This window comes from Xenopus laevis, chromosome 2L (genome assembly GCF_017654675.1).
Source record: "Xenopus laevis strain J_2021 chromosome 2L, Xenopus_laevis_v10.1, whole genome shotgun sequence".
Lineage (NCBI taxonomy): Eukaryota > Metazoa > Chordata > Amphibia > Anura > Pipidae > Xenopus > Xenopus laevis.
The window spans coordinates 140,723,102-140,743,670 of record NC_054373.1 but is presented as its reverse complement, the minus strand read 5'-3'; the positions used below and the strand labels follow the sequence as shown (position 1 = coordinate 140,743,670).

The 20,569-nt window shown below is 37.5% G+C and overlaps 1 long non-coding RNA gene across 1 annotated transcript; it reads left to right on the top strand.

Moving 5' to 3' along the window:
* The first annotated feature begins 770 nt into the window (after positions 1 to 770).
* On the top strand, positions 771 to 11,219 carry LOC121400043. The gene is made up of 3 exons (XR_005965504.1): positions 771 to 1,501; positions 2,649 to 2,730; positions 10,277 to 11,219. It is a non-coding gene; the product is annotated as an uncharacterized LOC121400043 (long non-coding RNA).
* The last annotated feature ends 9,350 nt before the right edge of the window (positions 11,220 to 20,569 follow it).

The window sequence follows — 20,569 nt, the reverse complement described above, 5'->3', positions numbered from 1 at the left end:
GATCTTTCTGTAATTCGGATCTTCATACCTTAAGTCTACTACAAAATCATGTAAACATTAAGTAATCCGAATAGGCTGGTTTTGCTTCCAGTAAGGATTAATTATATTATAGTTTGGATCAAGTACAAGGTATTGTTTTATTATTACAGAGAAAAAGGAAATCAATTTAAAAATTTGGATTATTTGGATAAAATGGAGTCTATGGGAGACAGCTTTTTCGTAATTGTTTCTGGATAACTGATCTCATATCTGTACAATCTAGTAAGTAAGACAGAGGTTTCTGGATAACAGTTAATTTACCTGTTAAGTATGAGAAGTCCTAAAAAAGCCAAACTACCACTTAAAGGAAACTGACCTTTTCCACAATATCAGAGAGATTCAGGTTGTATTGCAGCTGAAAATCTCTGCTTTGTAAAGTAGATATATTTAGTGTGTCCTTAAATGGGCTGACCTTAGTTCATGGCAGTTTATTGGTCCCTGTACATGGCCTGACAAATCAAATTGATTTAAACCATAAAAGGCTCATCCAATAACTTGACTGCATGAACCACAATTTGTAGAGTCCCTTTACTTTCATATGCCAATAAGAAAATTGCATTGGATATTGTTAGAAATGACTTTTGAGGACACCCAGTGGCCACATAGTGTACTTTCTATTATGCATCTCTTGTGTAATTGATAGATATCACTAAACTAAGAGAATGTGGTTGGTTTGCCTTTATCATAAACATAGTAAAACAATATTTACTGTATAATGTCATTATAAATACCAGGCTTCTGTATCGGCTGCCGTGTTATAAATAAATACTCCTTTTCCTGTAGATTAAAAGCACAGACTTCTGAGTTAAGTTGTTAAACCTTTAGATTCCCGATCTCTAATTCCTGCTCATGGTACTGAAGAAAGACAGTCACGCTGGAAAGAAGTGTAACACAAATCAGAAAGGAAGGAGAGCTCAAGGCACTATGAGGAGTCAAAACCTAAAGAGAGAGCAATACCCACAGCAGAAAAGCAGAGGGAACATTTAGTAGAACCCAGTGAAAGTTCGAAAGTCAAAAAACCTGAATCTGTAATTCAACATTGAAGTGTTTCCAGAGAAGAAGGTAGTAGAAGTTTCTTAAGAAAAAGTGACTGGTGACTGGTCAGATGAAGATGTCCCAGAAAGTAAAGAGCCTGATCCTGTAGAGAAAACTATAAAATAACTTATCAAAAAGCCTACTAAGGCCAAAACAGAAAAAGAGGAACCTCATCCTGCAGCTGCTGAAGAACCTCCTCCTCGTAAACCCTCTAAGCAAAAACATAGCAGTAGCATCTCTAGCAACCAGAGTGGCACATCCATTGATTCTGTTCATTGAAGTGGAGAAGACCACAATGCAAGGAGGAGATTATTGCATTGTAGCTCTAGAGATCGAGAAAGAAATAAAAGCATTGAGACCACTAAGTAATTCAAGTCCAGGATAGATCAGCTGAAGAGTGAAGAGCCTAGCCGCAGCACTTTATCAGGTGAGTCATTACTGAATTGAGCAAGCCTCTCCTTTTTGGTTATCGATTTTAATGGCTTATGTCAGTTATAGCTTTGGGTGTAATTGTGAAGAACTTTATCTAACAAAAAAATTTGTTTTGAAAAATCACTGTGAAAATCTACAGAATAATCTGTCAGTGGGTTGAGGCATTTATATTGTTATTGCTTTTCAGGCACTTAAAGAGATACTGACACCAGAAATTAAACCATTTTTATATCTATCATAGTATTGTCTTTATTTGCTAATTATAATTTTGCCATAAAGTATTTGCTCAAAGCTTACCCATCTGACTCCCCGTGCTCGTCTATGAGGGGGCTGCCATATTTGTGCAGCAGTAGTCCATTAGCATTAGAAACTTTAACGGACAGGCTGAGATGGGACAGTCAGGTTGGCAAAACAGTCAGGTTTAAGAACTTCAACTAACAATTATTTACAAAAACAAAGCTCTCAGCAAAAAACAATCAACATGACCTATAGGTAACTTTTAATGTATGTTCATATTTTAAAGAGTAGTTTTTTAGTGTCAGTATCACTTTAAGAACTAGGATCACTCTGGTCATTCTCTAAACTTTGCATTCACTTTTGAACTGACACTCTACCCAAATGAATTGGCATAAGACCGGAGAGTTCTTTGTATCTTTAGTGAGTGCGTATAGTTATAATGTAGCAATGTAAACAAAATGTAAACAGATACTACCATTATTTTTATCAGGGAATACTAATATTCTAGTAGTAAAGGACTATAAATACTTAACTAGGGGAAATGCTGGAATTAGCCATCCCACACAATGCTTTATTCAACATGGATGGTTTGCAGCCCCTACTAAGGTAGATACACCTGCCCCTCTATAGAATACATAACTCTTTTTGTTGCTGCTCTAAACCATTTGCAAGTGTGATTCTCATATGGAAGTCATCAATAAAAATTATATCTTATTTTTTGCAAAATCAATTTCCATTTTGGTGCAAAAGAACATAGTTGTCTAGTTCCTTTAGTAGTGTGAATACTTAGAAATAAGGCAATATTTTGACGTCTATATTTACTCCTGCGCTCAGATACCAGTGTCATTATCTAACTTGGGGAAAAAATACCACAACAGTATAAATGTATTTTGTTTGTTTAATAGATTGTAGGAATTCAAGAAGTCACAGTTCCAGAAGAAGTTCAACTGATCATCAAGTACATTCCAGATCTGGGCCATTTAACAGGTAGGAAAGAGCAATTGAAAGAGAATTTTATGAATATGAGAGAGAGCGTGACAAGGATAAAGAGAAAGGAGAGAAGGAAGACAAACGGAGTGGAATCGAGATGCTGAAATAGACCGAAACTCCGAAAACATACAGGATATGGGCAGTAGTCATTAGAATGAAAAGCCAGAGAGCTTTGATGGTAAGATTTCATCTTTCTTTCTTTCTTTCTTTCTTTCTTTCTTTCTTTCTTTCTTTCTTTCTTTCTTTCTTTCTTTCTTTCTTTCTTTCTTTCTTTCTTTCTTTCTCTTTCTTTCTTTTCCAATTAATATTTCCCTGCCCTTTGCACACTGATGGCTTTTAACAATTAATGCTGTAGTAGGTATACTCTCATGATTTTATGGTGTAGTTTTTATGTGTAATGTGTACATTGCAAGTAATTCATTCTAACATGTAACATTCTTGAACCGATAAGTGTATTTATTATTGTAAAATTGGTGTATAGGCAGGTAATTTTACCTGATTCTGTGCTTTCATTAAGAGACAGCACTTCATGGAATTGCTTTCAGATAAGATATTGCTTCTCCTAATCTGTGTTATCCTACTCCGAGGATGTTACTGCTTTTTTTTAGCAATGCAGGTGTCAGGGAGCTGTTATCTTGTTACCTTTCTGTTCTGTTGATAGACTGCTGGGGGAGAAAGCAAACTCATATTTTTGCTACCATTTAATTATCATATATTCTAAAACATATGCAATAAAAGATTTTTAGGCAAAGTTTTCCAGCTTTCGACAAAAGTTGTTTGGCTCTCTATGTACTGCTGGTTACTTTACAAGCTTCTGGTGGTGGTGACTGCAGTGCCCACAGCAAATTCTGGTGTAAACATAATGTTATCGTCAGGGCCGCCATTAGAAATCACGGGGCCCCGTACAACAAAAATTTTTGGGCCCCCCTGGGCCCCGCCCACTCCAGCCCCCAAGCCCCACCCCAGATGCCGCCCACTCCAAACACAGTTAAAACACAGACATCAGCGCTAAAAAAGGTAACCCCCCCCCCACACACACAAGTTATAAAAAGTTTTTGATGGTCAGGGCCCCCATATAAGTTAAAAAAAAACAGTGGCATCAGGGCCCCCATAAAAGTTTTTTTTTAAAAAAATTTGGTGGTCAGGGACCAAATAATTGGTGACCAGGGCTCCCCTATAAGTTAAAAAAAAAAAGCATTGGCACCAGGGCCGATCATAAAAGTTTTTTTTTAAAAAAACATTGGGCCCCCCTTACAAGTTAAGAAAAAAAAAACATTGGCACCAGGGCCCCCCATAAAAGGTTTTTTTTTAAAAAAACAAACATCATTTTTACCTGCCAGGTGGCATCCCTACCCACAGCTGCAATACTGCATATTAACCCCTTAAAATAGCAATAATGCTCACTAACCCAAAGCCAGTACAACTGCCCCTACCCTGCAAGCCACTAAACACACATCACATACAACAACACAGCGCATGAACTCCCCGTGTATTACATCACAACACCCCCTTTACAAAACTACACAAAACCTCGGCCCAAAATAACATTAGGACCAACCACAATAATAAACGACACCCCTTCCCTATACAATAAATACCAGTGTAACACACTAATCCACACAACAACACACTACCCCCCACACACAATTACCCCACGTAAACGAACCCCTCACACTACACTAAACCTACTTACAACCACCTCCCCCTCTATCTCTGGCACTGTATGTAATAAAGGCACAATCCCCAGCTATAACACAATTCCCCTCTCCATAGCAGCCCCAGTGCAACATTGTCAGTTCTCTCACATTATGCATACAGTATGGAATCCGACACATCCCAGGGCCCCATACCCACCCTAGCGGTGCCTCCCCTCAGGGCCACACAGCTCACCAGCTAAAGGTGTTTCCGTGTGACAGTCGGATCCACCCACACACTCAGCACCGCTCCCCCGACATGAGGCCAGAATGCAGGTCAGACTGTTCTGGGGATTTACAGTCGAGGGAATCGCTTTCACTGAGCTTTATCAGTAACTGACAGGGAACATTATATCATCCATTGATATAATAACAGCGTGTCAGTGGGACATGTCGGGGAGGGATCACGCGCCTGGCGCACTCGCTGCACATTATAAACGTGTAGTCTCCGGCTGCATAATAACTCACGCCAGTCAAGAGGGGCCAGGCTATTTTGATAAGTGCACCACGGCCGGGCCCCCCTTCAGGCCCGGGCCCGGTACAGTAGTACCCCCTGTCCCCCCCTGATGGCGGCCCTGGTTATCGTACACACAACATAAAATTGTTCATTCCTTTATTTGATTACAATGTTCTCCCTAGAAAAAAAAGTGGTGGATGGGGAAAAAAATTGAGCCAGCAGGGGAAAAATAAATATGTATGTGTCTCCCCCACCTCTCCCTGTCATATTACAACAGTTTTTGCAATAGCCACCAATACTGAATGCTTCTGCAAATAAAGCATATCTGCTTCTGAACGTAAAATTCTGGCACAGTGGGAGCCAGTTGGTACAGAAAAATGTCCTGGGGATGTGCAGAGCTAAAAGGGCTTGGGAAAAATACACACAGCCAATGAAAATGTAGAGAAAACATTGTCTGCATCCTCTTTCTATAGGCTCAGGGGTTGATAATCAAAACCTTAGCTCAAATTCTCAGCATATTGGTAAATGCTTTTAAGTTTAATGTACTTAAAATGAAGGGATTTATAAGGAATAAAGTTTACAGACAAGGAAGTACATTTACTTTGTGTGGTTATTGATGTGGCCATCCACATTAAAGACCTTTACCATTCAAGAATTTTTTTTATGTTCTGCAGTAGAATTCTTGCTTCCACTAATGAACAGTACTGCATCTGTTCTTTTTGACAATGGCATTTTCTTGCACTTTTTCTAACCCTCAAATATATAATTTCCCTTCATCCTAACAATTTTCCATTATATCTTATGAGCAGCACAAGCTGAAAGATAGCTCTGCTGACCTGGGTAGGAGAGAAAGAGAGAAATATATAATTTAGTCCTCCTCAGTGTGCTTTCTGTCTGACTTTAAGTGGAATGCAGCATTGTTTGTCATCATATTTATTATATCTTGATACTGATATAGGTCTAGCTACATATTGGTAGGGCTTACAATAGTCTAAGGAGGAGGACACATTTCTTCTAGAACATGTGAGGCTTAAATTCTTTCCAGTGCCTGAGGCCATAAAATAAATGATCTTTGGTGTGGTCATTTTCGGGGATTCAAAGTTGTGTTCCCTTTTACTCACAAGGGGGCAAATTTACTTACCTGCGAAAATTTGCCAGCGATGGCTTAGAGTATATCACAACACTTCGCCAGGCGTAAATTTGCCTGGACAACGCTAATTCACGAAGATCCGAAGTTGTGCACAGGGTACCAAATGCTTGCAAAGTTAGTGAAAATACGATCAGCAGTTGAAGTTACGCTAGCGTTGACTAATTTGCAAACGGCATGCAATTAATGTACAATGGCCGTATATGCTGCAGCAAATACATTACACTACACAAGGCCAGGGAACCCTAATAAAATTATAAAGAGTTGTTATAATGCCCTAAACATGTGCCCACAGTATAGTTTAGGTGCCATATGTTATCAAATGTAGGGGGGAAGGATTTTTTTGATCTTTTTCAGCCTATCACCCTGTAAAAATGAAAAGACGCCAGCATTTTTTGGGACTTAGAAAAAATTTCAACTTTTTTTGGACCAAGTCCTATCTACTCTATTGCACACCACCTGGTCTGAGGTGGCGAAGGCAAGTCTGGCGATAGAGGTGACGTTCAGTAAAAACAAAAACGTAGTGAATTTGCGTAGTAACGCTCTTCCGCCAGAGGAAAATACACCTGCCATTAGAGTGTGCTAACAATTTAATAACGGCGCCCATTAGTAAATCAGCGATTTTTGGTCCTTCAGTAAGTTAACCCCAAGGAATGAAGTGATAGGACAGCACCTTGACAGTAGACCTAGCAGTAGCCCATCTTAGTAGGGGGACAGCTAGAAGACGCTTACAATTTCAAGAACCCAATGAATAATAGCAAAGACTTCCCTAAGGAGAACTTACAAAGTCTGTCCGTTATGGCAGCTTGTGCCTTGAAGTCATTAAGAATATGGCATCCAGTAAAACCATCAAAACTAGTCTTTGCTTTATGCAAAGGTAGCATAATTGAGCTGGGTATGTTTTTAAATGGGGAAATTGCATTAAAGGGCAAATTTTCTTAACTCCGTTGCAGAAGGAAGAGCACAGAAATTGCACAACTTGCATCTACCATCTCTATACATATTTATTTCTGATGATATGCTTCTGGTGTGTCGGTGGGCGTAACTGACACAATGTCCTAGAAATCTTTTAATCAAGGCTCTTTCAGAAGAGCTTACAGAATAAAATGACTTGTCACTTCACTAGCTAAGTACATATTCATGTTTGTGTCCAAGGAATATAATGATCACAGCAGCCTGATGAAGGAAACTAAAGTTTTCTCAACAAGACCCAGTAGGATTTTCCAGAACTCCATAGAGGCTCCAATACACTAACTTTTTGCGCATTTTCCTAAGACGAGGAACTCTAACTGAGCTGACAGAAGTATTCCCATTAGCACAGAGGTGAACCAATAAGCTGCAGTGTTATTTTATGCAAATGACATTATGTAAGAATAGATTTTTGAGGTAAGAGAACTTCAGATAGGATTTGGTGTTCCGTGATTATTTTTTTTTTCCTCTGCTCCACTTATTCACTGGTTCCTCCTGTATAGTCGGGCATGTATAAAAAAATATACCCCTATTTTTATTCCCTTTGTTTAGATGTATATTCTGGAACACTACTGCATTCCAATAAAGAGGACATTATTATAGTGCAAGGGAATTTTTAATGTATGTATTTATCAAAAACTAAGCCTTTAACTGTAAAGTGTTATGTCATGGTAGCGATAATGAGGAGCCCAAGTTAGATGATGATCAGTCTGTGGACTCTGTAACTAGGGAAGAATATGAGCCCATCAGAACTGGATAAGATCTTAGACAATGATGCAGAAAAGAAAGAAGATCATCAAGAAGATGATGACAAGCCATCAGGTATTATGTTATTTGCAGTTGGTTTCATCTAATTACAGCTGCTTAAATGACAGATTGGAGTCCGGAATTTATGTCAGAAGGCACATTGTGTTTGTAGCACTAATGCTCTGGCATTTGTATTTTTATTGGATTTTCTAAATGTTTTGGGTCTTTGTGCTTTAGAAAGTACAAGGTCAAGCAAAGTACAAGCTGATTGGAAAATCAATTTCGCCTTCCTGAATTGCCTTTGTTTTTTCTCTCTTTTTCAGATGTTTGAATGATTGGTTTAAGCTAATTTAAACCTGTATATATATATATATATATATATATATATATATATATATATATATATATTCTTTCTTATTGTATATGCATTAAAAAAAAGATCTTTGCTTTTTTAAAAACATTAACCACATATTATATTAAAGCACTTGCTCTGTGTTTGTTTTTTTATTTTAAATTCTTGTAGATTCTTTAGTATAATAAATGAAGGATTATTCTAGAGTTAGATTAATAAATGAACGTGCAGTCCTTATAACGTTATTGCCCATAGTAAAGGCCATGTTTCCTGTCATTTGGACAGATCCATTTTATTCTCATTAGATTTTGCTTTTGCTCATGTTTTTTTGCTACCAGCTTATGATTTATTAGTTTAAAAGAGGATGTACCTATAGGAAACAGTCAGAAGGTTTGTTAAGGTGTACTAGGCTAAGAAATAGTCCTAAAACTGTGCATGCATGTAAAGAATTGCCTATTGGTCCATCTCAACAATTATCTGCTGAAACAGGGTTTGATCTATAAAAATGATTGTTTCTTACATTATATACTAACTTATTTATACAATTTGCTAGACCTGAAGGTGCAATACAATGTCATTCCATTCTTGATACTTTACCTGCAACTGTTGAGTTTTATCTGTCCTGTCCAACAGTTACTACCTGAAGGCAAAGTGCTTTTATACATGGAACCTTAATATCTTTATTTTAAAACAGGGGGTCATGTGAAACAATACATCTATAAGAACAGGTATCACATCACTAAAGATATATTTGTTATACATAGAATACACTAGCCTTGAATATCTTTTTTTATATAATATTTTTTTTAAATTTTGTCCTTATAAACAGAACTTAGTGATGAAATTGGTGAAACCTAGGTATTATAAAAAATAAAGTACCCCCTGTTGTAAAATGTAATATTAGAAGTCACCTCGTAGTGCCAGGACCCGTATAAAAAGACTTTGCCTTTGGCCTTCTGCCTTTATATTGCCATGAAACTGACTTATAGTATCGTTGTATATTAAAATGGTGGGTGCATTATTCACTATATACAGTAATTTGCCCATTACTCTTGTATTTGCAGCATGGGGAAAACTATCCATCTTCTTTCAGTCTTTCTTTTTCCAATAATCATCCTCTGTCAGTGGGAAAACTTGCAATAAGCTGATAGGATAAAGATTTGCTCCAATCAGTAGGCTTTAATTTTCTGCATTATATCATCTTGCAAATGTCAAAGCATTGAGGTATAATTCTGTGTGTGCCACATGGATCCAGTGGGCTTGTGCCTTCTCTGTACATGGTAAGAGGTTGAATTACAGGTCTGAAGATGAACAGGAAAGGGGCTTAATACAAACCCAAGTCATAGAAAATTCAGCCTTGAACGTATCAGAGAAATTCAGTTACCAGAGGCTACGTGAGGTGAAAGACAAAGTTTATTCAACAAGAGTTCCGTGGATTTCAACTCACAATGAGTCAGGACCCTGTCAAAAGAATCATGGAGTTTTTATAGAAGAGAAAGGGAGTTAGCGGTGGGGGAACAAAGAGAAATTGCTCCACAACATAGAAAAGAAAAGAACTGCTCTTAGTGCCAAATAGGTGGCTCTGCCCTCAAGGCCAGGGTAGTATTGACCAAGTCTAGCTTAAAAACAGAATCCTTCCAAGTCAGGGGGCTCACGGGGAATTTGCATACACAGAATTCTCTCTCAAACACCATCTTTAGCTTCTGCTAATTTAGCAGTAAACTATAATTGGTATAACTGAGTGTTCATATAGGACATTCCTTTTGGGGACTTATACATTTTAATGAAAAGAACTATATATAGATCAAAGCTGAGGGTTTTATATGGACTAGGGATACACCGAATCCAGGATTCGGTTCGGCCAGGATTCATCCCTTTTCAGCAGGATTCGGATTCAGCCGAATCCTTCTGCCTGGCCAAACCGAATCTGAATCCTAATTTGCATATTAGGGGTAGAGAGGGAAATCGTGTGACTTTTTGTCACAAAACAAATTAGGATTCGGTTCGGTATTAGGCGGATTCTTTCGCAAAGGACTCAGGGGTTCGGGGTACAATATCTTGCTTTAATTACAGTGTAATTATTTTAATCAATCTTATAATCTTCTGTAACTATGAAATGGTTTCTTCTATTAAGCAATTTTTACTTTATTGGCAACATGGTATATGTTTTGTTACAGATCCCTTGGACGTTATTGATGTGGACTGGTCCAGTTTGATGCCAAAGCAGCCTAAGGAACCTCGGGAGTCTGGAACTGTACTCTTTACACCAGCGGCAGTCTTGCTTCGTGTTGGCATTTCAAAGCATTTGGCTGGAAAGGAATTGTTTAATAAAGTTAGAGACCTCTGCCAGCTTCTAGAAAAGCCAAAAGTATCCTAACATTATAATTATTCAGTGTCTGATATATAATTGCGTTGTTTTATTGTGATGGCAAACACTGTAGATTTTTCTTTTTTTAATTTGCAATTATATTGGATGTTGTGTTCATTATTAAATGTAGGATTCCCTGTATATAAAGGGGCATTTCACCTTTAACTTTAACTAGGCAGTGATATTCTGAGACAATGCAGTTGGTTTTGATTTTTTTTTATATCTTGCAGTTTTTGAATTATTTAGCTTTTTGCTCAGCAGCTCTCCAGTTTGGAATTTATGCAGCTAGGCAATGGTTTGAATAATATGCTTAAAGAGGATTCTGCTTTAGTTATATTTAAGCAGTGCCCCAACTTTTTTGTACGGGTTGTATTAGACTGTAACATTAAATTGTAGCCTCACAGGGAAATAGAATTTTTTTTGGCCATTGTGGGCTGCTCCTGTTTAAAAGCTGGCAAGATAAAAGTAATTAATTAAACTATGAAAAATAAAGACCAATTTAACATTTGCAAAGAATTGCATATTCTAGAACTTATTCGTTATAATAGTTAGCTTAATGATTAACTACCCATTTAAACATTCAGGCTTTTTTGAGGCCACATCCTGACATTTTGTGCTTTCTGTACAACATAGTTTCCTTTGCCCCTTGTAGCTTGCCTTGATGTTGACTCTTGCATGAAATTGGCTTTGATCGATTTCTTTTGTCTGGCAGTTTGCATGCTGCTTTGTTTTTGACTTGCATTTTATTTCTAGCAACTTAACTATATATATATATATATATATATATATATATATATATATATATATATATATATATATATATATATATATATATATATATATATATTCCATACAAAATGTTAACTTTAGAAGAAACCTGTAGTGATGTAGTGTAGAGTCTGATAAATCTACTCTATCAATACTCTTTTCATTAATACTAAAGGCCCCCATACACGGGAAGATATAATTATGTTTTAATTATAACCTGCCATGATGGAATTCCATACAGAAAAACATCTAGCCAACATAAACTAATGAAAATATAAAATATATGCAGGAAATCTCAGTGCCGTTTTACTAATTTAATTTAAAAAAAGCTGATATTTGGAGCATTCGGTTGGGTGGGTAGAGCTGTTTTGCATTACACAGCATTGATGCCTCTACAAAAATAACTGTACGTAGGCTGCTTTTGTTCTGCATAGGATAAGCTATCATGCTTTATTCAGGGAGAACTGAGTAAAGTGTAGCAGAGAATGTTGGAACTGCATAAATAAAAGATAATAAAAATAAATATGCAATCATAATATATCTGCTTTTTATGCACGCACTAAAAGAAAATCTACACGGCCGCTCTGTTCAGGCAAATAGATGCTCAAATCTCTGGCAGGGGTTGCTTTCCCCTGGAATAAATGTCAGAGAATGAGCTGGAAGGGAAATTGGTTTTCTGCCGGCTTTATCAAACATGGAGTTCTAGTAATTCTATGTTTCATTTGGTCCAATCTGTATGTGCTGAGACAACAATGAATAAGGGATAATTTACAAACACGGTGGAAAGTTCATATTGACAAAATTCAGTAAGGTACTTGAATCTAAATATGCTCCATATGGTTGTCAATGCATCCACCCTGCCTCTTCTGATGAATGGGGCACAATTGCACCTATTCATGTTGGCAAACCCTGCCACTGCCTCCGTCCTGGACCTGGCTTGAGCTCCAGGGTTCCCTCAGTTGGTTGCATCAGTAGGCTCAGCAGTGAAGGAAGAAGGGATGCACTGAATCCACTATTTTGGATTCGGCCGAACCCCTGAATCCTTGGCAAAAGATCCGGCTGAATACTGAACCAAATCCTAATTTGCATATGTAATTTATGGGTGGGAAGGACAAAACATTTTTTACTTACTTGCTTTGTGACAAAAAGTCATGCGATTTCACTCACCGTCCCTAATTTGCATATTCAAATTAGGATTCATAGTTACATAGTTAAATTGGGTTGAAAAAAGACAAAGTCCATCAAGTTCAACCCCTCCAAATGAAAACCCAGCATCCATACACACACCCATCCCTACTTTTAATCAAATTCTATATACCCATATCTATACTAACTATAGAGCTTAGTATCACAATAGCCTTTGATATTATGTCTGTCCAAAAAATCATCCAAGCCATTCTTAAAGGCATTAACTGAATCAGCATCACAACATCACCCGGCAGTGCATTCCACAACCTCACTGTCCTGACTGTGAAGAACCCCCTACGTTGCTTCAAATGAAAGTTCTTTTCTTCTAGTCTAAAGGGGTGGCCTCTGGTACGGTGATCCACTTTATGGGTAAAAAGGTCCCCTGCCATTTGTCTATAATGTCCTCTAATGTACTTGTAAAGTGTAATCATGTCCCCTCGCAAGCACCTTTTTTCCAGAGAAAACAACCCCAACCTTGACAGTCTATCCTCATAATTTGAGTTCGTTTGGCAGAATTTGAATCCTGTTGAAAAAGGCCAGAACCTGGCCGAATCCCGAACCGAATCCTGGATTCGCTGCATCCCTAGAAGGAAGTGTGCATACTTTTGGCACAAATGCAGCCAAACAACACTTTGGTCACCTGCCAAATTTTGTAATGCATATTTTGCTGTGACTGCAGCTTGTGAACCAGCAGCATGTGCTATGGTGTAATATTTGAACTATCATTACATGCTTTTTCACTGGTACCTGGAATGAATTAGAAATCTAAATAGGATAGTGGCATTTGGTACATGTCTACTGTCATCAATTATCATATACTGTATAAAGAAGCATTTTAGTAAAATCTGCCATAAAACTAAATTATTACAAACATAGCACCAACATATTACCCAACACTGTATAGTAAATGGGTGTAAGCATTTAGTGGGTTATTTATTAAAGGTCAAGTTCTGTTTTTCAAGTGTGTTTCACTGAAACTCAAAATTTTCAGGCTAAAAAAAGATTTATTATTAGTGATGGGCTAAAAATTCGCTGAAAAATCGTGAAATCTGAAAGTTTCATGGAAAAATCGTGAAAATCTGACATTTTCAGGAAAAAATCTTGAAAATCTGACATTTTCAGGATAAAAAAATCGGAAATTGACGCCCATGTCCAAGCTGATTCTGGCGTTAAAGCCAATGGGCGTCTGAATAGTGTTGACACTTGCCGATTTTGACGTGAGAGACTTTTTGGACTTGCATCCAAAAAAAATTTTGACGCCCGATGGCGAAACGTGGAAATTTGTTCAAATTCGTGCCAGGCGATTTTATTTGCTTATCACTATTTATTATACTTCGAAGCTATAAAAGCCCGAATCCTAAAATACTCCAACTAAAACCAGATTACTGCAAAAAAATTTTTAATCAGAGTAGTGGTTACACAACATGTTTCGAGTCAATATCCCTTATCAAGTGTAACAAGAAAACATGTTGTGTAACCATTACTCTGATTAAAACAATTGCAGTAATCTACTGAAGTTCTTCCTATTTTTGCTATTTTGCTGCTAATCCTGGGTGTTTATTGTAACTTGGCTACGACCAAAAGATACAGTTACGTTTCAAGCCACATCCTGGCTCTTTATCAAGTTTGATAAAGAGCCAGGATGTGGCTTGAAACTTAATTGTATCTTTTGGTCGTAGCCAAGTTACAATAAAGGCTTTTTATTCATAAAAACGGTGCTGTCCATCATCAAAACTTTGCTGCATCAGGTGGATTGTGGCCACTATTGGAACGTGTACCGGAAAACCCGAAGGAGTGTATGCTGACTCAAACACTTTGCTAATCCTGCGTGTATCAAAGAGTAAAGACATATTTGTCACATTACTCAGCCCGCCATACCTGTTCTTCTGAAGTCTCCTGGAGAGCATCTGGGTGCAGATTCAGATTTGTGAAACAACAGATAAAGAATTACTTCATGCAAGGTCTAAGCTGCTCTCCTTATTATCCCAATTGGCATATTTTATTGTTTATCATATAATGATATCTTATTGCTAGGTTATAGTCCTATTTGTAATCCTATTAACCAATGACTCCCAACCTGGTGCCATCACTTACTAGTCAGTCATACCATTCCTTCATCCTTTGTTTTAGAACATGTGAAACTAGGCTAGCAAAGGAATTTTTAAACCTGATCTAACTAAATTTCTTTTGGATTATAATTTCTTTATATCACATTCAGAATAAAGATTAAAGACCAAGCCTCGAAGGAGTTTTTCTTTGTGAATTAAATCAGTTTTTCTGGTTATTATATAAGTTTATTCTATATTTTCTTAATACAAAAAACACAAGGCAGATAATTTTAAGATGACTGCTGGAACATTATGGTTTCAGGATGCATTGTTGCTTTAGGGACTTTGGGGGTCAGCCATGTGCAATTTGGGACAGCATTATGAATGTGTCTCTTACTTATTACTAGGACAAAACAGCTACATGTAGGATTGATCTTTGGAGCCTTCTGGTCAATGTAATAATCATTTAAATGTATTAATCCCCAAGAGATGCAACAATGGGGAGTGTGAAAGGTATACCTAGATCCTAGCACCTATATCTATTAAATGTAAGATATCCCAGGATGAAAACTGAGTATTTCTAGCACAGCAGGGTCGGACGGTATTTTGTTTGAAGGGCTGTGTGGTTTACAAGGTTTTTAATGTCTTCAAGTTTGGCTTCATTCTCTTTCAGGTATATAACTATCAGGGTCTTCAGGTTTGGGGAGATGAAGGGAGAGAACTCCAGAAACCTTAAGATTACAGAATCCCTCTAAGGCAGTGATTCCCAACTAATGGCTCACAAGCAACATGTTTCTCATCAACCCCTTGAATGTGGCTCTCAGTTGCCTCAAAGCAGGTGCTTATTTTTGATTTGGCCGAATACCGAACCGAATCCGAACCCTAATTTGCGCAAATTAGGGTTCGGATTCAGTTTGGTATTCGGCCAAATCTTTTACAAAGAATTCGGGGGTTTGGCTGAATCCAAAATAGTGGATTCGGTGCATCCCTAAATATAGGCATGCAAAATGTTCCTGAGGGACTGGCAGCCAGTACACGGTTTTTATACAACCAAATGTTGTCTTCAAGCCTGGAATTTAAAATAAGCACCTGCTTTGAGGCAACTGAGAGCCACATTCAAGGGGTTGATGAGAAACATGTTGCTTGTTGGGAATCACTGCCTTAGAGGGATTCTGTAATGGGGAAAGGGAAAAATCATTTTACTTCCTTGTTTTGTGATGAAAAATCACACAATTTCCCTCCCCACCAATAATTTGCATATGCAAATTAGGATTCAGATTCGGTTCAGCCGGGCAGAAGGATTCGGCCGAATCCAAATCCTGCTGAAAAAGGCAGAATCCTGCCCAGATCCCGAACCGAATCCTGGATTCGGTGCATCCCTACTTATATTGTTTTCCAATTTTTTTGCATTTAAATGTGGCTCGCGGGTAAAAAAGTTTGGGGGCCCCCTCTCTAGGGTTTTCAAGGTAGAGTGTCGGGTAAAGTGTATTAGACTCGTGGCATATTTGTACCATGTGTATATTCTTTGGTGTAATCATTGCTGTTCTGCACTTGGCCCACCTTTTCTGACCATATTTTAAGCAGTTTATTTTATTCTTATTAAACCTGTATTTATACTCCGTATGTCAGTTTTAAAGACATGAGCCGGTGCACATTCTGGCTTAAAGGGAGTGATTTCCTGGCTCAAACAACCAGTGATACAGTCTGTATATATACAGGGTTACAAACATGGAATACTGGTACAGCATAATAACCTTTTATTTACTGGTACAGCATAATAACCTGTAACATTTGTGCCTCACTGTATATTGTTGCCTCTGGTGAGAACATGTCCAGTGAACTTTGTTGGTAGGTAAACAATGGCAGTCATTGTATTAATTCTGTTGCTTGTCTCTGTACATTCCCATTGTGCCCAAAACAACGTTGTTTTCCCAATGGCGTTTTGCTACTTAACATTTATATAAGAGGCTGTTTAGATATGAATTTGCCTCACCAGGCTAAGATTATTCATCTGTATGTCTGAATAAAGGAATCTAAATATCACTAAAATGTAATCTGCCCTTTTACACTACTGGGAAAGACCCTGGCTTTATTTCAATGCTAATATCTCATTGTGTAGATTATATTTCAGTTGGTAATGATTTCTGAGCTTGTGAAGAGCACGTTTGGCCTGAAATATGAATAGTTCCAGGTAATCTCACAGCTAGATCCCAGAGGGGCATGGAGCTATTCACATTTACAAATGATCGTATTCATGCAGGGCTGGACTTACATCTCCTACTGTAAGAGGCAGATTTATCAAAGGTCGAAGTGAATTTCGGAGTAATTTTTGGGTACTTTGACCATCGAATAGCCCAACTTCGATTTGAAAATCTTTGAAAGTCGAAAGTATTGCCTCTTTAAAACTTCGACTTCGACCATTCGCCACCTAAAAGCTGCCAAAGTGCAGTTTTAGCCTATGGGGGACCTCCAAGAACCTGTATGGAGGAAATTGGGGGAGTTTGGGAGATGGAAGGTCGAAGTTAAAAAAACTTTGAATCAAAGTGGATCGAGTAGCGATTCGAATTGTACGATTCGAAGTAGGCCCACTTCGACCCCAAAAAAATTTGACCACCATTCGATTGGTCTTTTTGAATTCGAAGTTCGAAGTTTTTTTTAACTTCGAACTTCGACCTTTGATAAATATGCCCCTAAGTGTATGTTAAAAAATGTCATGTAATTTCTGGCACAGGTAAGAGACCTCTCATCCAGAATGCTTGGGAACTGGGGATTTCCAGATAAGGGATCTTTCTGTAATTTGAATCCCCATACCTTACGGCTGCTTAAAAATCATTTAAACATTAAAGGATGACTAAACCCTAAAAATGAATATGGCTAGTGATGGGTGAATCTAGTCATGGGCAAAAAATTCACGAAACACATAGTCAATGGGCATCAAAATAATTTTGACACGTGACAATTTTGACACAGACAACAATTTTTATACGCGAGACTATATTGTCCAAATGCATTAAAGTCAATGGGCATCCAAATAATTTTGATGCGCAACAATTTTGCCTGGCGAATTTATTTGCCTGTCACTAAATATGCCATATTTTATATAATGAATTTATTGCCTAAAGTTTCAGCTGTTCAATAGCAGCCATGATCAAGGACTTCAAACTTATCACAGGGGGTCACTATCTTGGAAAGTGTCTGTGACACTCACATGCTCAGTGGGCTCTGAGCAGCTGTTGAGAAGCTAAGCTTAGGGGCCGTCGCAAATTATCAAGCAGAAAATAAGGGTTGTCTGTAATATAAGCTGATGCTAAAAGGTTGATTATTAAATTCTGATGTTAATTGCATTGGTTTTTGTGCTGCCATGTAGTAATTATCTGTATTAATTACTAATCAGCCTTATATTGTGACATTTCTATTCTATGTGTACTGTATATTGTGAGTGGGTCCCTAAGCTCAGTAAGTGACAGCAGCACAGAGCATGTGCAGTGATTCAGCAGAAAAGAAGATGGGGAGCTACTGGGGCATCTTTGGAGATACAGATCTTTACGGCTAAAGGGCTGTGGTTGCCTTGGGCTGATACAGAAGCCCAGAACATAATGTACAACATTTCTAGCCTATTTCTTTGGTTTAGCTTTGGTTCTCCTTTAAAGTCGGCGCTACAGCGTAGGTTACACTGAGGGCTCTCAATTTCTCTTTGTTTCATAAAGAATCCAACCTACAGAGACCAGAAATGCATTCAGACTCTGGACGTAGTCTCTCATTTTACAGAATAACAAATCCTAAGTTAAAATGTTGTTCTCTTTTATATTCATTTTAATTCGTGCTAAAAATACATTTTGTTTAAAATATTCTATTTGGTTTTCACATAAACAAGAGAAATCAACATGACAGCAAATACCATGCAGACTCAAAGGATGTGCTGTAATTGGTAAAACGGCATGTGAAAAAATGAATAACATTTAATGAAGAAAAACAAAGTAAAAATAAATTTTTAACATCACACTGTTTCATGCTGGAGAGAAATGTTAAAGGGGTGGGTCACCTTTAAGTTTAAGTTTACGTTTAGTATGTTGTAGAATGACCAATTCTAAGGAACTTTTCATTTGGTCTTCATTTTTTTGTTTTTTATAGTTTTTAAATTATTTAAATGGCTTTTTCTTCTGACTCTTTCCAACTTTCAAATGGGGGTCACTGACCCCATCTAAAATAACAAATTGCTGAAATTGCACACAGGATTGCTGTTGCATAAAAAGCTATAAAAAAAACGCAAATAATAAAACATTTTATTAGAATATCACTCTCTACATCATACTGAAAGTTAATTTAAAGGTGAACAACCCTTTTAAGGAAAGAATTCTGGTTAATTTTCTTATGTCGTGATCCATGTTTTCCCTCATTATTTACGATGTTTCATTTCAGCTGCTACTGCACCCAACCAAAAGTCTAGAATTTATCATCAACATCATATTTTTGAAGTCGTACATCAAGGTGCCTCTGTAGTCTTTTTTTATTTTAGTACCTGCCCTTCTAGTCCCTACAATGACTTTCTAAAGTCTCAGCAATCATGGTGTCAAGCTACTCATGCAGTCATGCCAGAAGGATCGCAAGGCTGCATTTCATTTCAATGCTACATGCAGTTATATTAATGGCAATTTGTTCATTTGATCCTGAAATCAGAATTGTTGCAATGGAAAAATAATGCATTGTAAACGATAAATCTAAGGAAGGTTGAAGGAATTATTTCATATTGCAACTTGGAAGGCAGGATAACATGAACTTGTAATCCACTTAAGAGGGTTTGTTTCCTTGTATATAAATATAATTTGGAAAGTCAGCCATAAAAACACAGAAAATGAAAACCAGTTAATGAAAAATAACAACATAGATGGGAAATTAATTCAGTGTATTAGTGTTGGTCAGTTTGCAAAAGGCTATGGAAATGGGGGTCTAGGGCAGAATCAGGAGCATAAGACATTGAGACATTCATTCATCCTAATTACACCAGAGTAAACACATTTATACACTTGCTAGCTGGCATGGGCACTAGGGAAGGCAACACCTTGGATACTTATTTAGACTTACTCTATTTGTAAAACTTAATCTACTTCACTGGGATCAAAACCACCCTAGAACTCTGGGAATTCCAGCTGGAACCACAAATGACCACTCAGCAGATGGGAATGGGATATTAAAATACTGCCATAGATACTTAATCAGCAAATACTAGATAGAAATTCAATTTACAAGCGTTACAATACACACCAAGCCGTATGCAAGGCAATTAAACTGAGGTCTATAAAGAACATATATAAAAACCTTAATTCACCTCTTTATCCATTTGTGAGTAGAGTATTGTGTTTTTGAGCTCTTGGTGCAAGGTAGACTCACCTATGAGATTAATGTCTATACTTGTGTTATAGGCATTTCAAGAGGGCGAACTAATAACAAACAAAAAAACAAACAAATACAAAAAGTATTGTAGAAGTGATACCTGTATCACAAAAATACATTGTAAGCTTTCGGAGCACCAAGGCCCCTTCGCCAGGCAAAATACAAATGAAAGCTAGAAAGACATATCATATATACTGTGAGATCAGTGAAAGGTATTCATAGGCAATAAATTAGGAAGTTACAGATAGAGATCAATTGTAGAGATAATACAATGAATTAGGGTGGGTTATAAATAGTCAGGAGTCTGGATTCAGTCAGGTCACATATTGTGACATGAAACCTGACCCTAAATTAAGGTCCTGTCTTAACTCCATACATTTGAACTAAAATTGTATAAACACTTGGATGCAACTTGCAGTTCAGACACTAGAGAGCAGCAACACTTAAGGTTCAAGATATAACTTGCAGTCATGTCAATAGAGGGAAGCAGCACATAATGTTGGCCCTTAATTAGTATTCCCTTGGAAGTTTCCAGTATAGGGGTGTTCAAATTGTTAGAATAGATAAAAGGCCTGTTTGGCCTGAGTCAGATTTCTGATGGAGCCTAGAAGCCAGGAAGTAAGTAATCCTTTCTTGACAAAGACCTTTGGATGCAAGTGGACCCTGTAAGAATAGAGGCAGTAAGTGACTTAGCAAGGGTATATACA